Consider the following 19,547-nt stretch of genomic DNA (forward strand, 5'->3'; position numbering starts at 1 on the left):
TGCCAGTGGTCTACACTAACCAAACTAAACCACATTTAAGCACTGTATCAGTCTCAAGGTTTCTGAGGCAGTTAGAGGGTACATGCCTCAAAACCCTGGGGTGCCAACTCCAGTAAACCTGGGCAAATTTCTCACCTCGCTCTTTGACTCAGTTTTCCTTTAAACGAAAGAGTGGAGTGGATATACTTCTTAAGGCAACTTGAGCATGTTAGTGTGAATGAGTCATCATTGAATAGGAATTCTGATGTCAGCAAGTTCTCTCTAGAGCTCCTAAAGGTGTTTTGTTTCCTCTACAACTGCCCTCTAGTTTCCTGAATATAGATTAAGTACTCTAAATGAAGTTCCGGATGATAATCCTCCTGATGATAATGATTAACAATTCCTTGGAGTCAGTTAGTACTTTCTAGGAAAGAAAAACATTACTTGCATTTTATCCTATTTGTCTTCCTAGTGCTCAGAGAAGTCAAAGAAGAGATGTTCCTCCCAATGTAAAGAAGAGTTTAGTAAACTTCAGAGATAAGAGCTGCATTCAGGTAAGCAATGTAAATTCTGGTTATAAAAACTGCACATCCGGGGAAACTCCAGGAGAACTGTTTTGTTGTTGTTGTTGTTGTTGTTTGTTTGATTGTTTTTGTTTTTGTTTATCCTGGAGGGAGACAGGACACTGGTGGGGCATCCTTTAAGGTCAAGAGGCATTAGGTTGACCTTCAGGAAAATCAGCCTTTTTATACTTTCCTAGGGTAGCTTGGAGACGGAGTAGCAGTTAAGTGATCTATCACTGTATTTTCTTACCTACTTTTGGAGATTAAACAGCCTCAGTTAAATATAGTCAGCTTTTTTATTTTTTTAAGATTTTTAATTTTTTTTAAAGTAATCTCCACACCCAACATGGGCTTGAATTCATAACCCTGAGATCGAGAGTCACATGTTTCACCAATGAGCCAGCCAGGCACACCCCTATAGTCAAGTTTTATTATCATCTAACAAAAGCATCTGCATTTTTTTAGACTTGAAATAATGTTAAACAATTATTTGACATTTTTTACTTTTCTTACCGTCTTCAACTTGATTTTCTTCATCTTTGCATCATTGCCATAAGACAGGTAGAGCAAATGTTAATAGGCCCATTTTACAATGAGCAAATGGAGTCTCAGAAATATTGTGACAAGACCACAAATTTGAAGTGAGAAGAAATGTGAATCTTCTGTATTTGAGTTCATATCTCTCTCTAAAACATCATCTTTCTCTTCTCAATATAATTCTTTCAAACATTGTTTGAGTGCTTTCTGTATATCAACTATGTGCTGGACATTCAGTGTTGAACAAGAAAGATGTGGTCTCCGAGTAAGAAGGTTACAGAAAAGTTGAACACACAAACAAGAAGATGGGCAATTATTTACATTGTAATAGGTGAAAGCACACTGAGAAAGGCAGAGGCGCTTCTAATCCAGAGAAAGTGTTAGGTTAACTGGTCCATGGGCCTGGTCCTATGTGGCCAATCTAAGGCCCTAGAGATGAAGGACAAAATGATAAGCCCGAATGGTTAACTACTTGAATCTTTGTTGGTGAACAGATGAGGAAGGCAGGGAATTTTTTTACAAAAACATGCTTTTAACCCAGCTTTCCAGACTCAGCTCAGGCAAGGGAAAGTCTGGCAGAGATTCCTATGGGATACCCAGGGCCCCGTCAGGGCAGCACTCCTTAAACAGACAAAGGAAGAGGAGCCACATTGAGAATCCCACCAGGGGTGTTAGGAGCAGACACACCCAGTCATTGCATTACCATACTCAACAGCTGAATCAGGGAGCTAATTATGGCTTTCTACTTCTGGAGTCCACATTCCTGAGGATTTCATGCACACACACACGCGCACACGCACACACACACCACGCTGTACCATGGCAGCTCTTCTCCCCTTATTCTGCTTCCTTACTTCCACCCCCATTTTCAATGCACCCCACTTTATCTCTGAAGCATCCCTTGCACAGGGTGCTTCTGTTGTTTCATACTGTATCTTGGTTCCACTCCTTGCATACACACCAATGCATTGCCCGCATCCTTTGCCTAACTCAGTCATTATAAGAGAGCTACATGTCATGCTTTATATGCTACCTAGAATGCTTCTGACAGAGAACCGTAATATGTCAGTGCTGGATGCGTCCCCTTAAAGAGTCTCACTCAAACTACCCACTTTGCAGATATAGAAACTGAGGCCTAGTCAGGGACATGGCTTATCCAAGAGCATTTAAGTAGTAGTGGTAGGGCCAAAATGAGGAACAGGTTTTCAGGATTAGTATTTTTCTCCTTCCATGGAATTCCACATCTAAAAACAGAAAAATGAGTTTGACTGAAATCAGAAGTCCACCTGATTATTTTTTTTAAGATTTTATTTGTTTATTCATGAGAGACATACAGAGAGAGAGAGAGGCGGAGACATAAGCAGAAGGAGAAGCAAGCTCCCCATGAGGATCCTGATACGGGACTCAATCCCCGGATCCCAGGATCACGTCCTGAGCTAAAGGCAGATGCTCAACCGCTGAGCCACCCAGCATCCCATAATTCTTTATTCTACCTTCCAAGATTCTACTTTTTTTTTTTAAGTGCTAAGATGTTAGATTTATATTAATCCATTCTGCAAGTGTTTCTGAGAAATTCCCACCTGTGAGGCACCACATCTGTCTCTGGGGATGTAGAGTCCAGTGTCTGACTGTAGATAGCTCATAGTCTAGGGAAAGACAGACCTGCAGTCACAGTCACCATGCAAGCAAGCATACATATGAATGGGACAAGAGACGTGGAGCTCTAGAAAAAGGAATTGTCGTTTTGGCTGAGATGATCAAAGATGGTGTGAATAAGGAAAGCATTTTAGGTCTCAAATTTTGACAGGTAGAGAAAAGCCTTTCAAACTGAGGGACAAATATATGCAAAGGTGGAAAAGAAGAGGTGATCTTCAGAGAAGGCTGAACTGGCCTTTGGAGTTGATACAGAGAAGTTGTAATGTTCCTTGTAATAGCTACCATGTGTATGTACTTACCACATGCCAAGGATTCTTATTTAATCCTCATAGCAAACCTATAAAGTAGGGATTGCTTCATTTACAAGTAGTTATAGAATGACTATGATATACCAGCCAGGTTCTAGGTGCTGAGGGTACATCTGTGAACAGAACAGATCAAGTCCCTCCGCTATGAACAAAACCGAACAAGTCCTTGCTCTCAGGAAGTTTACATTCCAGGAGTTGTTTCCCCATTTCATAAAGGGGAAAAATATATATAAACGACAATATCACCACCAAAAAAAAAACCAAACAAACAAAAAACAAAAACCCTGAGATATAAGGAGGTTATGGCCTTGGCTGAGGGTCACACAGATGATAATTAGCAGAGCCTGTCTCTGCTCTGGAAGTCTGTTGTGTTTCCTTCCAGGAAGCTTAGAATTGAGAGTTGAAGTTTTCAGAGTCCAGATCTGGAAATGGGAAAGATATTTTACAAGATTGAGAGCAACAGGGTGGCTGTAACAACATGGTGTTGCTTCTGTTTGGGCTGTCTTCCCTCATTCCACTTTTTTTTTTTAATTTTTATTTATTTATGATAGTCACACACAGAGAGAGAGAGAGAGAGAGAGGGGCAGAGACATAGGCAGAGGGAGAAGCAGGCTCCACGCACCAGGAGCCCGACGTGGCACTCGATCCCGGGTCTCCAGGATCGCGCCCTGGGCCAAAGGCAGGCGCCAAACCACTGCGCCACCCAGGGATCCCTCATTCCACTTTTAGTCAGAGATCAGCCACCTCAGTGTTCCCTCCTCCACTTGGCTGAGGCTGGCATTCCCTGGGTAGAGCCGTGCCTGGTTTTAGTGAATTAATTAACCTGGGTGAACCCAGGACCAGAGCCTCATGCCACACCCAGCACCCCATTTAACTGGCCTTTTGTCCTCCCAAAGCCTGTAAACTTGGTTTCCTTCCTAGCCCAACTGCTAGAAGTTAAAAATGAGGGTGGTGGAGAAAATGATAGCGTTAAAAAGGTACTGGGTGAGATTTATAGCTATAAACTTGGAACACGACTCAGCTTTCCTTTTTTTTATATATAAATTTATTTTTTATTGGTGTTCAATTTGCCAACATACAGCATAACACCCAGTGCTCATCCCATCAAGTGCCCCCGTCAGTGCCCGTCCCCCAGTCACCCCCACCCCCCGCCCTCCTCCCCTTCCCTCACCCCTAGTTCCTTTCCCAGAGTTAGGAGTCTCTCATGTTCTGTCTCCCTTTCTGATATTTCCCACTCATTCTTTCACCCGAAACCTAGTCCCCCGGAGGGAGCTGGAAAAGTTTGCCTTTGAAATGTCTTGGAACGCTTGGGTGGCTCAGCAGTTAAGCGTCTGCCTTCGGCTCAGGGCGTGATCCTGGAGACCCGGGGGTCGAGTCCCACATCGGGCTCCCTGCATGGAGCCTGCTTCTCCCTCTGCCTGTGTCTCTGCCTCGCTTTCTCCGTGTTTCTCATGAATAAATAAATAAAATCTCAAAAAAGAAAAAGAACAAGAAATGTCTTGGGAGTGGGGGTGCCAGTGTTCCGGGCTCCTGCCTTTAATCCCAGCACGTGAGGCAATGCCCATCACTAGGCTGCTGGTCCCGTCTTTCACCTGGAAATCCAGCCTTTCCCCGGGACCCAGGGGCTGCAGGGCTGGGGCTGGGGAAAGCAAACTGGTGAGTAAGAAGATGGGGCGGGGAGCAGGGGGGGGGATGAAGGAAGAGAAGGATCCAGGGGAAGAGGAGAAAGCCAAGGAATGAATCTAGGAAACGCGAAGGAGGAAGGACGGAGCGCGCGTTACCGAGGAGGCAGGGACAAGAGCAAGAAGGGAAGAGTCGCAGGAGGGGCAGGGCCGGCGGGTGGAGGGAGAGAGGCTCAGGGCCGCCCGAAGGGGTCTGCGGGCGGTGGCAGCGGAGAGCCGGGGCCCGCGGCCGCCGCCGACCCCAAGTGCGGGGCAGCCCCAGCTGTCAGCCGGGAACAAAGGCCGCCGAGCAGCAAGCGAGAGGCTGCGAGCCGCGCCCGGCCAATGAGCGGCGCCGGCGCTCGCCCCGCCCCGCCCCGCCCCGCGCCCCGCCCCGCCCCGCGCCCCGCCCCGCCCCGCCCCGCCCCGCCCCGCCCCGCCCCGCCCCGCCCTCGGCTCCCGGACCCCGCGCGGAGGCCGGCGCGCCGGGAGCGGGCGGGCGAGCTGCGGACGCGCGCGGAGGCCGAAACTTTCTCCCGCCGCCGGGTCCGCCGAGCCGGAGCCGCGAGCCCGCAGCCCTGCGGAGACGGCCGGGACCCCACTGCAGCCCCCCGACCCCCCCCCAAAAAAAACCATGCCCAAGCCAGCCGGAGGCGCAGGGGGCAGGTAAGGTGCGCTGCGCGCGGGGTCCTCCTCCGCCGCGCCCCGGGCGCTCGGGCTCGGGGGCGACCGCGCTCCCCGCCGCGTACCGGGCGTCCGGGCGTCCGTCGGTCTTTGTCTGTGTCGGCGTCCGTCCGGGTGTCTTTGTCTCTGCACGTAACTGTCAGGGTCTTTCTTTACCCCCTGCGCCAGGGTGGGTGCTGCTGCTCGGGACCCAGCCTGGAGAAAGGGATGCTGCGCCCGTCCTTACGGCTTTGTCTCCGTCTCCTGCACCCTGGCTTCATCTGCTTCCAGCCCCGAATCTGATCTTGCTGGACACGAAGTGTTGGGTGACACTGATGTCTGAGATGAGCCAAAGGGGAAGTGTGCGTGAGCCCAGAGGGTCCCTGGCCCCAGACGGAGGGTGTGACAGCTGGGCTCTGGACACTGCACTTGGCCGTCCGAACTCTGGAGATGGGCCGTGGCCGTGCTCACGGGGTGGCAGGGACACTGGTGCAGTTAGAGCTTTGGGACGTCTCACTGAAGGAATGTGTCACGGGGGCTGAGTTGGATAGAGAGGGGCTCCATGAACGTGGAAAGTGGCCCCCTGGAGTTGTGGGTCAACAAGGATCAGTCGTAGACTTGCCATTCAGCCAGATTAACACACACACAGTCCCACACCTACACACACACCACGTTCACTTCTTTCTCTCACAGGCCAAAGGTAGCCAGCCCCCGACTCCCTCCCCACCCCTACACACACACACACACACACACACACACACACACTCTTCAACATGCTGAACTCCCGCTTTCAGAGCATAAAACTCAGCAGCAACAGGCATCGAAACACCACAGGCCAGGTGATCTTTCTCCTTCTTGCTCGAAATGGAAAGGAGTGAACTCTGGAGCAAATGAATGTTCTGCTTGCCCACAGGTATGTCAGGCCTAGGAAAGTGCTTGGGACTTGTTAGCTTCAGAGCCCTCGGTTCCCTGGGAACAAAAAGAGTGCTTAGGGATCTGAGCATCTAGATTTCCTGGATCGCCCCCCCCCTCCCATTCTATCCACACCCTCCTGCAACCATCAACCCTGGTCTTCCGTCTTAGGTGCTGGGCAGACTAGCATGGAGGGACTGAGTTCTGGAGAGCTCTTGGCAGGAGCTGTGCCAGATAAAGGATCTCCTGCTCTGCTGGAAGTACAGCCTAGTGGCAATCAGAGGAGCAGAGAAGTCTAGCCAGAGAGAGATGAGCTGTGTGTGTGCTTGGCAAGTCTTCCAGAACCAACGACCCTTGAGAAGACTCTGTGGGTAGGGACTAGACAGTGCTTGTAACCTGAGCTTCCTCTAAGTCCAAAAACAATTTTCTGTGGGTATACTGGGGAACATATAGGTGCTAAAGCACACACACACACACACACACACACACACGAAAATGGGTATTAGAGACAGCTTTTATAGGCAGGAAGGGTGTTTGTGTTCAAGGGTGAGAAGAGCAGAGTGTGTGGGTGGAAATCTGTGGGCAGGGGCATACACACTAATCAGGTCTGGCATTTACACCTTATATTTATCCAGTGCCTTTCTTCTGAGGTGCTTTCTCCACATCACAGACGTTATCTCATTTGTTATCTCCTTTATCCTCACAATGTAACTACCAGGTTGGCATGAAGCATGGTTCATTCTCTGTGTTCTACCAGTGAAGAACGGGGGCCGGGCTTTCCCTAAGGTCCACAGCTAATAGGAGCAAAGTTAAGTTTAGCAAGTGGAAGTTCAAGTACGAGGTCTCAGCTGAGCAGATGGGTGTGTGGACATTCACTCTTCATGAAGTGAGAAAAAAAAAAACAGGTGGAGAAAAAGGATAGTCTTTCAGGAGTGTGTATGTGTAAGCGAGAAGGAGGATGGGACGTTCGAGATGGTTGTTACTTAACCATTTATGGCAGCCTCTGTGCACCTACCTCACAAAGTAAAACCTGCTTTAACAATTCAGCTTGTACATTTGTGTGTCTGTCGAGGAGCCTCCTGTCTTGCCATGTGCATCCCAGTAGATGTGTGTTGAGGTGGCTGCCGTCTAAAGTGTGCCGCTGTGCAGTGTGTTGTCAGGGAGAGCCAATGCTTTGGGAGTGCATGAGGGAAAGATCCGCCATGCAGTTTTGAGAAGCCACTTTTGTGCCTGTGTGGGCAAGGAGGTAGATGGGTTCCAACCATATAAAAATGGCTTCCTAATTCTAAAAAGTTATGTATATGCCTTTGCACTTATTCAACATTCACTTAATAAATATTCATTGGGTACCTACAAAATGCAAAGCTCTGGGCCAGGCATAGCCTCATTAAACTATGAAGATGCATAAGGTAATGAGGGCAAACCTGTGGTTGATCAGCTTATAGACTGGTGTCATGGGTAATACTTAGCAACACCTAATACTGTTCACTAAGTACACTATGTGCCCAGTACTTGTTATTCATTATCTCATTTAATTCTCAGCACAGGCCTGCGGGTGTGTATGATTATTAGATGAGGAGAGTTAAATAATGTAGTTAGGATAGAGGATGGAGGAGTAGGGGTTTGAACTCCACTCAGCTCAGCTCTGGCTCTTTCCATGTTCTTCTACTAACTTTGAAAAGAGAAATACACGTTTCCGCTCTGTCAAATATTCTTACCCCGTCTCTCTACCTCCACCTAACAAGCTCCCACTTGCGCTTCTGGTCTTAACCATGAGAATCAACCCATCCAAGAAATCTTCCCCTCTTCTTTCCCTATGTCTGGGTTACATGCCTTTCTCTGAGTTCCTACCATCATTCCACACTATTCTGACATTTACCCACTGATCCTGAAGAGCCCAAATGGTTCTTAGAGGCAGAGATGATGTCATGAATGCCCAGCTCATAGTATACTATTTGGCTACTATGAGTAGGCCCTTAGTAAATGGTTGCTTAATAAAGCAATGGGAAAAAGAGATATCGGGGACTGTTGGCAAGGAACATTTTCCCAGCACAGATTCCTGCATGGCCTCTGGCTTTCCTGCCCCTGTTATTGGGTCATCTCTTTCAGGGCCTCTGCCTAGACAGGGTTCCTTCGTCTCAGTTTCTAACTCCAGTTTGGGAACACAAGGAAAACCTAGCTCCTACCCACCCTGCCAACCTAGGCACTCTATCTCGGGGTCAGTCAACCAATGGATATATACTAGTGGGAAGTGCTAGGTGTGATCTAGAATTAAGGTTTTAAAAATTGTGCAGTTGGAACCGCAGGAAGGCACTGGTTCCAAGGCAGTGATGAGGTGTTTCTAGGGGTTTGCTAACAAAAAAGTAGCCAGCTGTCTGGGGGATCTTTAGGCACTTTAAGTGGTAGTTCTTTGAGTTTCCTTTTGAATAGATCTTTATGCTGCTGCAGTCTGAAAATTGCTGATCTAAAATAGACACTTACGCTGTTGTTGGGAGTGTGAATTGCTACCATGTTTAGGGAGGCAATCTGGCCATGATTTCCCCAAGGTCACGTGGTTACAGTTTGGTGACTCCTGTCTCATGCCGTTTACACCACCCTATTATTTCTCATAGCAGGTTTGCCACGTGCCTTCTCAGGGGTTTGTGATTATTTTAGTTTCCCTAGAACTGTACATCACTATTTATTGAAGGTTTTCAAGGTGCCACGGAGGTGGGGGATTTTTTAAAAAAATTGTTCAATAATGGCTTGAGACTAAAATTTGTGATGGGAATTGAGAAGAGGAAGCAGCATACGTAAATCAATGACAAGTACATTGAAAATTGGATTGTACTAACTTTGAACACAGCAGCTGCTCAGCATGAGGGAGGTGAGCTCAAAGACACCAGGGAGGAAGTGGTCATGAACTAAACCTTGAAGTTAAACCTCAGGAAAGTATAAAAAGTAGACATAGCAGCAGCGAGGTCATAGTTCCAAGATGCAAGCTGAGACCTGAGGAAATGGAGCTTTTTCTTCCAAAGGGAACCCAGGTAGGAAATGTTTCCTCCTTCCATGTAGCTCAGCAAGGCACCCAGACCAGACAGAGCTGGGAAATGAAGGATGTGAAGTAACTCACCTCTAACAACTGCCTCCAGCAAAATGAGTGTGCAGATTGGCTCTGGATCCCCTTCTCCAAGGATTTAGAGAAGTGGGTGGAGATGTGTCAAAATCAGGCATGGTTGCGTTGGGCTTCGGGCTAGCTGCCGATTGGCAGGGCTGCCTCTGTATCTGCAGTCTCCATCCTGCTTCCTGCCAGACATCGACTTCCACCTGACAGTCTACCACCATCTCTAGGCTGCCTGTAATAATAATTTTAATAGCCTTTTTTATTTGCACAGGACTTTACACGTTAAAAAGGATATTATTATTGTTGCTGCTATTGTTGTTATTGTTAGTATCATTATCAACCCTGTGAGAAAGTATCTTCCACAATTTGGCATATGAGAAAACTGAAGGAACCTATTGGGGGTGAAGGGGTTCACCCCAGATTTTAAGTGGAATGCTGGGATTTGAACCCAGCTGTCCTGACTCCCAATTCATTGCTATTATCACCCAATTGGCAGGCCTCATTAATTAGCAAATAGAATATGAGCGTGTGTATGTGTTAGCTAAAAGCTAAAATTAATTGTTCTAATCAATCCAGTAGACTGGTGATTTTTCTTGCTAAGTGATAGGCCAAATTGGTGTCTAAATAGATGTGATATGGGTTTGTCCAGTACCTGGAACAAAGGCAGTAAAAAGTTGCCCTATCCAGATCACCCATAGATTAGCTTCCATGTCAGTTAATCACTGTGGGAGAGGATAACTGCCTTCAGAATGACAGCCAGCAGACACACACACACACACATGCACACCCGAATTCATTCATTCATCTCTTTCACTGAGGCATGCTCTCCTCTGATATCCACACTCGCAGTCATATCCCATAACGTGAATCCTTAGACATTGCCAGATGGCAGGACCTGGAAGATCCACACCCTATGCCTACTTGGGTTGGTCTTTCTGTGGCATGATCTAAAGTGTGCTTGGATTGCCCCCCTCCTCAATGGCACAGAACCTCAATTTCTGCCATGCCCAGAGCAGTCTTTTGAATTACCATTAGTTCTTCAGAGCTTCAGAAGCTCCCAGGCCACAGCATCTACTAGAAGAAGAGAGCCCAATCTAGGTAAGACTCTCAAGCTAAGGCATACCCAAGGACACAGGCCCTCAAAAGTGCCAAAGTAGAGCTGAGATCAGGGGTGAGGGTAGGCATTGCTTTGAAAATCAGTTGCTGTTTAGGGATGAACCCTGCCCTGTGCATGAATATAACTGCAATGCATAGACTGCCAGGTGGCTGAGGCAATCCCTGCCTGAGGCACCAGGGCAGGGCTGTACACTTGGCTCACTGGCCTGTTGGCTTTGGGGGCATCTTCACCCTCCTTGCTGTTGCAAAGCCATTTGCTGCTAAATCACCCTCCTCCTGGCACCCTGGACTGCTAAATTGGTCTCAACTTGCTGTACTTCCACCCACTACCTTAGTCATTATTCGCTGGCAGCATTCACAGAGTGGGTGTAAAGCAGCTGAACATTATATTCCTGCTGAAGAGAGAATTGAGTATAGGCATGCAAGGGAAGGAGGTAAGGGAAAGCTAAGGAGGCAGGGAAACAAAGCTTGGATCTGCCAGCACCTTTCCCTACTAACTCCAATAATTCTGGACAGTTGGGTGGTGGGCAATAGGTGAGTGTCCTGGCTCAATAGGAGGAGACACAGGATTCTAGGGTGAGAGAGGTACACTCACTACAGTGGGGCTGCACCTACCTGGGAGGAAGAAAGGACATCCTCTGTGAGGAGAGAAACACCCCCCCACCCATCAGCTCCCTGTTGCTTAAATTCTGCAACATGTACTGTCATACCCATTGAGCATCTATTCCCATGTATTAGCATTTAGCTTCTCTATCCTTCCTCCCTGCCTAGATTATAAATCTCTTGAAAGGAAAATGTGTCATGTTTCAGGTGACACAGGCTCTGGACACAGGGCTCAGCCCCAAAGTGCTGAAGGTAATGGTGATGAGGCCTATGGTGGCCCTTCCTTCTCAGCCATTTCAGATCTCCCTGTGCTGTCCAAGGGCCACAGGGTTTGGGAACCCAGGCAGGCAAGAAGAAAAGGAATAACAGGGGAACATTCGAGGCTGGGTCTATTATCTCAGTGAGGAAGCTTTAGGGAGGGAAGGGTTATGCCACACAGGAACAGGCCAGCTAGGGAGGTAGAAACTTAGAGACTTTCTGTTGTGGTATAGAGGCTGCAAGTAATCTCCAGCCAACAGATGGGGTACTCTTTCCTAGCTCATCTAGCACCCAGGATTGCACTAGGGCTGGTAGGAGGTGAAGAACACAGTTGGTTCTCATGTCAGACAGCATCAGATGGAACAGGGTGACCTTGACAGGAGGTTCTCTGAACCACTGATAACTTTTGCTTGGTCTCCCAAGAAAGGGTTGGAAGGGGAAAACAGTACCAACACAACCTGGCCTGGAACCCAATGGACTCCCCAACCCAGGTTCCTGTCCTCTGACCCTCTTCTCAAGGAATATAATGAGAAAACCCTGAGAATAGAAGCCACCACGCAGCTAGGGACAATGGGGAATTCGCAGAGCATGGCAAGGGATAGAAGTCTAGGGGAATGAGCCCTGAGGTTGCTCTTGACCTTCTGCTAACTGTTAAGAGGCAGTCTGACCAGTGTGTCTGGAGGATGCCTGTGCTGAGTCTGCCCTCGTCACCTCAGCAGCCAGGTCAGGGATGGCAGGGTTTCAGAAGGACACTTTAAGCACTCAGAGCACCTCCCTTACTTATTGCAACCTTCAGACACTCCAGCTTTGGCTCTCTCCTCCTTCCCATTGAAGGGTATCTCAACGGTGCACATGCAGAGGAGGCTAGGAAGGATTAGAATGTGCTCACATCCTGAGAAGACAACCCTCCCCGGCCCCAGTGCCTCAGTGGTGGCACCAGCAGGGAAACTGAACTGCAGGCAGGTGGGGAAAGCAAGAGCCAGGAGGCAGAGCCCCAGCCTCCACCTGCACTAAAAAGGCAGCGCTGCACTGAAGGAGTGCTCACAGCCGCCCGCTCCTCCCCTCCGTGGGCCTGCAGCGGCCCTGCTCAGAGACACGCACTAGCAGGGAGTGACCATGGGCAGGATGTTTGGTCTTTCCTGAGACATTTCCTCATCTACCAGGACCACCAGGCATTCAGCGTCCCCCAGGATTTAAAAACTCCTCTTGACTGGAGTCACTTCTATGCTGGAGCTACACACAGGACCTCCAAGTCCAGGGTTCCAAGACTTATTAGGAAACTAAGGAGCCTGTGTTGAAGAAATGTCCAGTACTCAGCATAGAAACAGAAAATCTCAGAGTTGAAAGGACCCTTAAATTCTATTTTATGCATTCCTCCCACATCCCCCAAAACTCTTCTTCTCCAACTTGTTGTCTTTACTCACTTCCAAGTACTCTTGCTCTGGACCCCTGGTACCTAGTTCTTTCTATCTTAGTTACATTCTTTTTCAAGTCAGGGAATGCCAGGTCCGTATCAAGCACTCTACCAGAACCTGAGAGGAGCAAAAAAAAAAAAAAAAAAAAGATGAGACAGACACTGTTCCAGACAGGCTTGGTATTGGGGGAGACAGCAGATGCATTAGAAAATATCACTCTACAAAGCTGAATTGGTCGAAAAAGTCTTCATGGGAGATATAGAACATGATAAGCAAGCTGTGGTCTGGGTGCGACTTTTAAGAGTTAGAGGGAAGGGTGGCAAAGAGAGGGCACAATCGGTGGTGGAAACAAAAGCAAGGTGAATCAGATTGAGAAGGGCTTAGTACATCCCTTGGGACTTTGCTTGTTATTTGGCAGGCAGTGGGAAGTGACCGATGTGATAGGTCGAGGAGTGGTTTATAGTAGTCCTTGGTTTTAGGAAGTTAATCTAGCAATGGTGAATAGAATAGATTTGAGGCTGTAGAGACTCCGTTCTCCAAATAAGATTATTTATTAGAATGACTTTCTATCCCCTTTCCTGTCTCCTGGTTGATAGCACATGGTCTGGGAGATCTCGCATAGCCTGGAAACATAGGGTAGCCAAAGCTTCAAGGAGAGGAAAGTTCCTTGTCTATCATCCAAGGTCAGGTGTCACATTGACAATGTGTGGGGTTTAGAGACTTATTTATAATAGGATACTCGGGTAACACCTTGCTTTGCACCACTTTGGACCTGGATGGAATCACAGGGGGCTTTTTTTTTTTTTTTTTTAACAGATGAAGACACAGAAGCTCACACTGGGGAGGAACTTGCTCAGTGTCCCCCCCCACAGCTGATTAGTGGCAGTACCAGGATTGGTGTTACCACTTCAGACCCTTACTAGCCCACTGCTATTTGTGGACAAAGACAGCAAGGGCCAGTGGAACTCATCAGATCCTCTCACCTTTAGTGTCAGACAGATTTGCCTGAGAGGACATAGGAGAACTAGTCAATAATGGAAAGTTCGCAGTCTTTGTGGATCTCTCCCCCCAGGGCAAGGGAGTCCCTGGACTTTGGTGACAGGTGATACTCACAGCCTCCATTTTTCTGTCCTGCCTTCCTTCTTGTTTCTCTGGAATCTTCAGATGTTGGATTTCCTTCCTTTCCTCTGCCCTCTGCTTTGTTCTCAGAGTTCTGAGAAGCTCCCATCTAATGTGATAGTGAAGGTTTACTATCACAGTCACAGTTGTGACCAATTATCACCTTTCCAAAATGAAAATCAAGTTTACTGCCTCTGTCTCATATGTGCTCCATTTAAACCAAACCTGAACAAAATGGAAAGGTTGTAGGTGCCAGTGAGCTATGCTAACCACTTAGAGAGCTGATGCCACATTGGGAAAGATTCCCAGCCAGGAGGCAAGTGTGCATCCCAGGAGAGGCAGGTCCAGTCAAATAGGGACTTCCTTCGATCTCGGAAGAACAGGGTGCCAGGGGTCCTCCTGCCCACAGAATCTAAAAAGATCTTAGAACATCATCTTCCTCTACCTGCCTAGGAACTTCCCTTGTGTTTGCTAAAAACCTGAGTAGCCGAGGGCAAGGCCATGGCAGTGTCCTGTGACATCTCCAGTGAGGTGACCCCTGGAGACAAGGCTTTGCTCAGGAAACATTTCAGCTCAGGCCATGCTCCCTCAGTCTCCCAGAGAAGTTCATCCTCACCTGGACAGCAGCCTACAGCCCTGGTAGAGAGAACAGGTGAGCCGTAAAGGTGAGGCCTGGGCTTTTTCATGCTTGTCAACCCTTCCAGGCAAGTTTGGGAGTGGAGAACAGAAAGAATAGGATTTTTGGCATCAGATAGATCGGTGTCTGGCTCTGCTACCTAATAGCTGTACGGCAAGTCACTTAGCATCTCTGAGCCTGTTTTCTCATCTATAAAATGCATTGTGTCCCAGGGAAAATTTTTATGAACATTACATGACCCAATATAAGTAAAGGTGTGTGAAATGTAATAGGAGCTCTATTTTCATGTTACCCTCATCCCCTTCCCATCAGCTCCAATGGAAGGAAAGCAGGCATGAGATTAAGATGTCTGTGTAGGAAGGTCATGAGCCCTTGGTGTAGGACATGTCCAGAGTATCAGGGAAGGGAAATTTTGGGGTCAGGCATTATTGCCCGACAACTACTCTCTTATCTGCTTACTCTGGCAGAGGGAAACAGTTGTAACTGAAAATAATATGGGAGGAAACACTTCCACCTTTGTCACTCTGGATCCCCATCTACATTGTCAATTTGACTAAATTAAAATGGACTGATAAAATTACGTAGGACAGATGAGTGTGGCATCATTGAATGTCCATCACTGAAGGACAGATGAGGTGGAGACTCGATGTTGAAAGTAGATCTCTTGCTCACATTGTCTTTCACCAAATGTGTGGAGGACAGAATGCAGGAGAGGGGAGGGCTCAGAGACCCTGCAGGTCTAGCCTCAGGAAAACCCCACAAGGCCATCTGGAACATGTGTGGAACGGAGTAAGGGGAGGAAGATTTCTCCCCAAGGTGAACACCTGGATACAAGGTGTTTCACACTGCACCTCTTTCTTTTTTTTTTTTTCCCCCTCCTGCCAATGCCTTTCTCATCTGTATCATTTTCTGGATTATGTAACACATAAGGTGTAGGAAAAAATAAAATGAAACTTCTCTCTGCACTTAGCTTATGAGAGATGCATAGACGCAAGAAGGCCCACATCTGGTTGAGTCTCACGGAGGAGAATGAAGAAGGCTGAAGAGTCGACTTCTGCCTTGGGAAATTAGGGGAATATTATTCTGCCTAAGTGGCATTAAACAAGATGGGGCCAGGCAGCCTGGGTGGACCGAGGAGAAGTTGCTCCTGTTTTGATGCACATTCTATACCAGGGACAGGGACACATACACGAATCCTCCCACGTGAAATGAGCAGTCTGGCATCAGTCATGCACCGTCCACCTGCCTTCTCACCTCCCTCTGTGCCTTTTTTTTTTTTTTTTTTTTTTTTTTAGTGAAGGAAACTTTTCCACGTTAATGGCATGGCCTAGAGAGCTGAGGCGGTGTCTTCCATGGCACACAGCACACAGCTGTTAGTCTCTGATGTGACATTAGAACCTGCATCTTCAGAGTCCGGCAGTTTCTCGATTCTAGCATGTTGGTATCTGTCGGGGAGAAGACAGTGCCTCCAGCAACACGAGGCCCTCATGGCTTTTAGGAACATCTGTGAGAGGGGATGTTAGTTCAGTTTCAGGGCTGATTTTAGAGCCAGGACAGCTTGCAGAGATCTTAAAGAGCTGTCGGGGAACAGAGGCAGCCATGGGACTTCCCTCCAGCAGCCTCTGCCCTCCCCCATTAGGTAATGGTGGGAACCTCCCACCAGCAGAGGAAGACAGAGTTCAAAGGACTGCCCTCTGCACAGTCCCTGGGACAGCAGCTATAAACTCCCATTTGACTGCACTTCATGGATTCGGAGGCTGATGGGAGATGTGGAACCTGTGAGGGAAACACAAGGCAGCCCAGAATTAGGCCTTACTTTCATCAGCATAAAGTGGTTTCAGGGAAGCCTGCCGAGGATCAGAAACTACGGTGCTATGTTGAGGCCCTTGCTTAAGATGCCTCCAACCCAGTAAGGCTCTAGAGAGCTGTGTCCCAGGACAGGAAAACAGGATGAAGGGACTGAACACAAACCAAGGGCTCGTCTCTTCTTTCTTCCCTCCTCACACCTTTTCTGTCAGCGACTGAGAACCCTGCTCCATTGCCTGGCCCTGGAGCAGCTCAGGCACGGGGACAGGGAGGCAGGTGGGGTTTCTGGGATCCGGTCTAATTGCAGCAGTGTCTCCCAGCCTTGCCCAGACTTGTGCTGGCTGCACAGCACTTCTAAGGCAGCCAGGACGTGTCTGCAGGGGCACGGTGGTGGGAGGACCTCAGGGATCCGCCACTTCTCCTTTGGACCAGAAGAGGCTTTTAGGATCTCATTCTTTGCAGACAAATATGTTTCCACATTGAAGCACAAGAGGGTGCCAGCAGAAGGAAGAGTCTGGTTTCTAAGACTGGTGACTGTGAAGGTTTCTCTTGCCAGAACACCACGGGGTGTTCAGTATGTACCAGATCCGGTGCAAGACCTGGCATTGCTTGGTGCAAACCAGCCCCTGGGCTGTTTCCCTCTGCTCCAAGCCACTGAAGTGACATGATCTCTTGGGTTCCCTCACTCTACCCAACCCTGCCCTCCGTGACTCAGGTGAAAAGGACTTCTTACCTATGCTCCTGCTTAGTTTTCCTCAAGGAGGTGGTGGCAGAGAATGTGGGCTGAACATTAGCAGCAAGAGACAGGGGTAGTCCAACATCGCCTGCCTCAGCCCAAGGGGACTGTAGGGCCAGAGACCCACAGAAATGCCTCTGGGGAAGACAGAGGTGTCTGATCTCATCTACACCCTGGGGCTGACCTGTTATTAGCTGGCCATGACTCAGAGCACATGCAGGGGGAATGAGGAGCTGTCTCTAGCTAAAAACACCCATCCTCTAGCCCTCTAAAGGATGGGGACTACTAGCTTAAGAGGCCAGGACTGTTCCCCACTATTCAAACTTGTGCTGCTGACTGTCTGTTCCTTTGAATGTACTGAGTTCTGCTGGGCCCAGCTCTGTGCTAGACCCCAAGGGTATTTGGCATCCTCAGGGAGTTTACTATTTGTTAGACTAGTGATTTCTAAATACTTTAAGAGCAATTTCTAAAAAAAAAAAAAAAAAATGGATAGATGATTACTGATATTTTTTTTAGAAATCTAATCTCTAAAGCCCCCAAATGGAAATGTCCCCAATTCTTTAGATAATGAAAGGAAAGTAGAGCCCAGAGACCAGCAAAGTTGAAGAAAAATATATCAGGATTAGAGCCCAGAGATGCTTTGAGTCACCAAGTTCCATATGTTAAAAAAACAAAGATAGGGATCCCTGGGTGGCGCAGCTGTTTAGCGCCTGCCTTTGGCCCAGGGCACGATCCTGGAGACCCGGGATCGAGTCCCACATCGGGCTCCTGGTGCATGGAGCCTGCTTCTCCCTCTGCCTGTGTCTCTGCCTCTCTCTCTCTCTCTCTCTGTATGACTATCATAAATAAATAAATAAATAAATAAATAAATAAATAAATAAATAAAAACAAAGATAAAACCTAACTGCCATTTACTAAGCTCTTAATTATATCGCAGTTCCTTTACAAATAAAACTTCACTCAATACATACAGAAACCTGTGAAGTAGGTACTACTGTTAGCTCCACTTTATAGATACGATTGGAGGTTTGCAGAGGCTGCAGTGGTGGCCCAAGACTAGAGGTGCAAAGGACTAAAAAGGATTATGGACTGGAGCCGGAGTGCAGGGTGGGGGGCATGGGAGACAGTTAGGGGGAGTTCTAGAGGAGCAGCCAAGCCTGTGGGGAGAGGGTTGGACAATGGGTGGGGGAGCACTGGCTGGTGTGAGGTCTGCAGAGCACCTGATACCACTAAAGGTAAACAGGTGGTGTGTATGGCTAAAGCACTGTTGACTACAGCCTAGATTCAAAGCTCGGCATTGCCCCTTGTTAGATGTAAAACCTGGGATCTCATTTTCTGCATCTGTTGTATGAGAATAATGATGGTGTTCCCCCTCAGTGTTGGGGTGTAGCTTGCTCCAGATCATGTATGTATAGTCCTTCATCCAAACCTAAGGAAACACTCAGCAGATGGGAGCTTAAGAGGGACTGTGTCTCCCAGATTGACATCCAAGGGGACTGGATTCTGCTATTTCAGCTTGGGCATATACTTCTGGCCAGAGGCAATGAGAAAGTTGGTAAACTGTCTCTCCCAGCCTTTCCTGGGCAGTGGTGACCTCCTTATTTAGCCATGGGAGGCTGGCCCTCAGCCTTCCAGAGGAGGCTTCTGACAGCATCCAGATCCTATTCTTCAATGATGTAGAGACTGAAGAGTCCCCCATTGTGTTGGGGAGGAAGCTCTGGTCAGGGATCTGCCAACAGGGACCATTTCATTCCCTCCTCTGCAGGAGGAGAAAAGAACTTCAAGGCTGAAGTGGAAGTGGAGTCAAGACCAAGCCCTGGTGGCAGAGAGAGTTAGGAGCTGAGCCATACCAGTCTGGTTCCACACCAGTCTGGTTCCCCCCTCACTCCTGAGGATCTTTCTAGGAGTAGCTGAGTTGAAGAAACCCCACTGTTCTGGGTGGTGGTGGCCCAGTGCAGGTAGCCTAAGGGAGAGGAGGGCATCAGGACACCTCTCCTGTTCCACCTCTGCACCACATTCTGGGAGCACCGCTGAAGCCACTTTGCTGAAACCACCCTGTTATCCCCATCCTAAAGGTAGCAGCACTCTGCCAAGTAGGGGGACAGAGTCAAGAGCCAGGCAAGCTCAGGAACACTCTTTAGAGCTAGGAAGGAAAAGAGAGTAGAAGGTAGGCAGGGAGAGGAAAAGGGTAGGTGGGCGAGTTTGTAGATTTAGCTTCTGGCCTTCTTCTTCCTACTGAATGTCTTAGCTTGAGCTACTATAACAAAGTACCTGGTAGCTTGAATTAATAACCATTCATTTCTCATAGTTCTGAGGGCTGGGAAATCTAAGACTGAGGTGCTGGAAGATTTGGTGTCTGGTGGAGGCCACTTCCTGGCTTGCAGACAGCTACCTTCTTGCTGTGTCGTCAGGTGGTAGAGAAAGGGTTCTGGGCCTGTTATTCTTCTTACAAGGATACTAGGGACGCCTGAGTGG

General features: G+C 48.2%; 1 protein-coding gene and 1 long non-coding RNA gene across 3 annotated transcripts in view; both read left to right on the forward strand.

Moving 5' to 3' along the window:
• LOC144296088 (uncharacterized) overlaps positions 1–533 on the forward strand; it is a 115,726-nt gene extending 115,193 nt beyond the window's left edge. Inside the window, exon 5 of the long non-coding RNA XR_013363217.1 lies at positions 452–533. This is a non-coding gene — a long non-coding RNA (uncharacterized LOC144296088). The remainder of the gene's footprint in view (positions 1–451) is intronic.
• Positions 534–5,182: 4,649 nt separating this feature from the next.
• Positions 5,183–19,547, forward strand: part of LZTS1 (leucine zipper tumor suppressor 1) — a 51,322-nt gene continuing 36,957 nt past the window's right edge. The window contains exons 1-2 of one of the 2 annotated variants that reach the window (XM_077868942.1): positions 5,183–5,370; positions 5,557–5,729. The gene's annotated coding sequence lies outside the window, so the exon portion shown is untranslated. The remainder of the gene's footprint in view (positions 5,371–5,556; positions 5,730–19,547) is intronic. The other variant, XM_077868941.1, reaches the window with a different exon arrangement.

This window comes from Canis aureus, chromosome 24 (genome assembly GCF_053574225.1).
Source record: "Canis aureus isolate CA01 chromosome 24, VMU_Caureus_v.1.0, whole genome shotgun sequence".
NCBI lineage: Eukaryota > Metazoa > Chordata > Mammalia > Carnivora > Canidae > Canis > Canis aureus.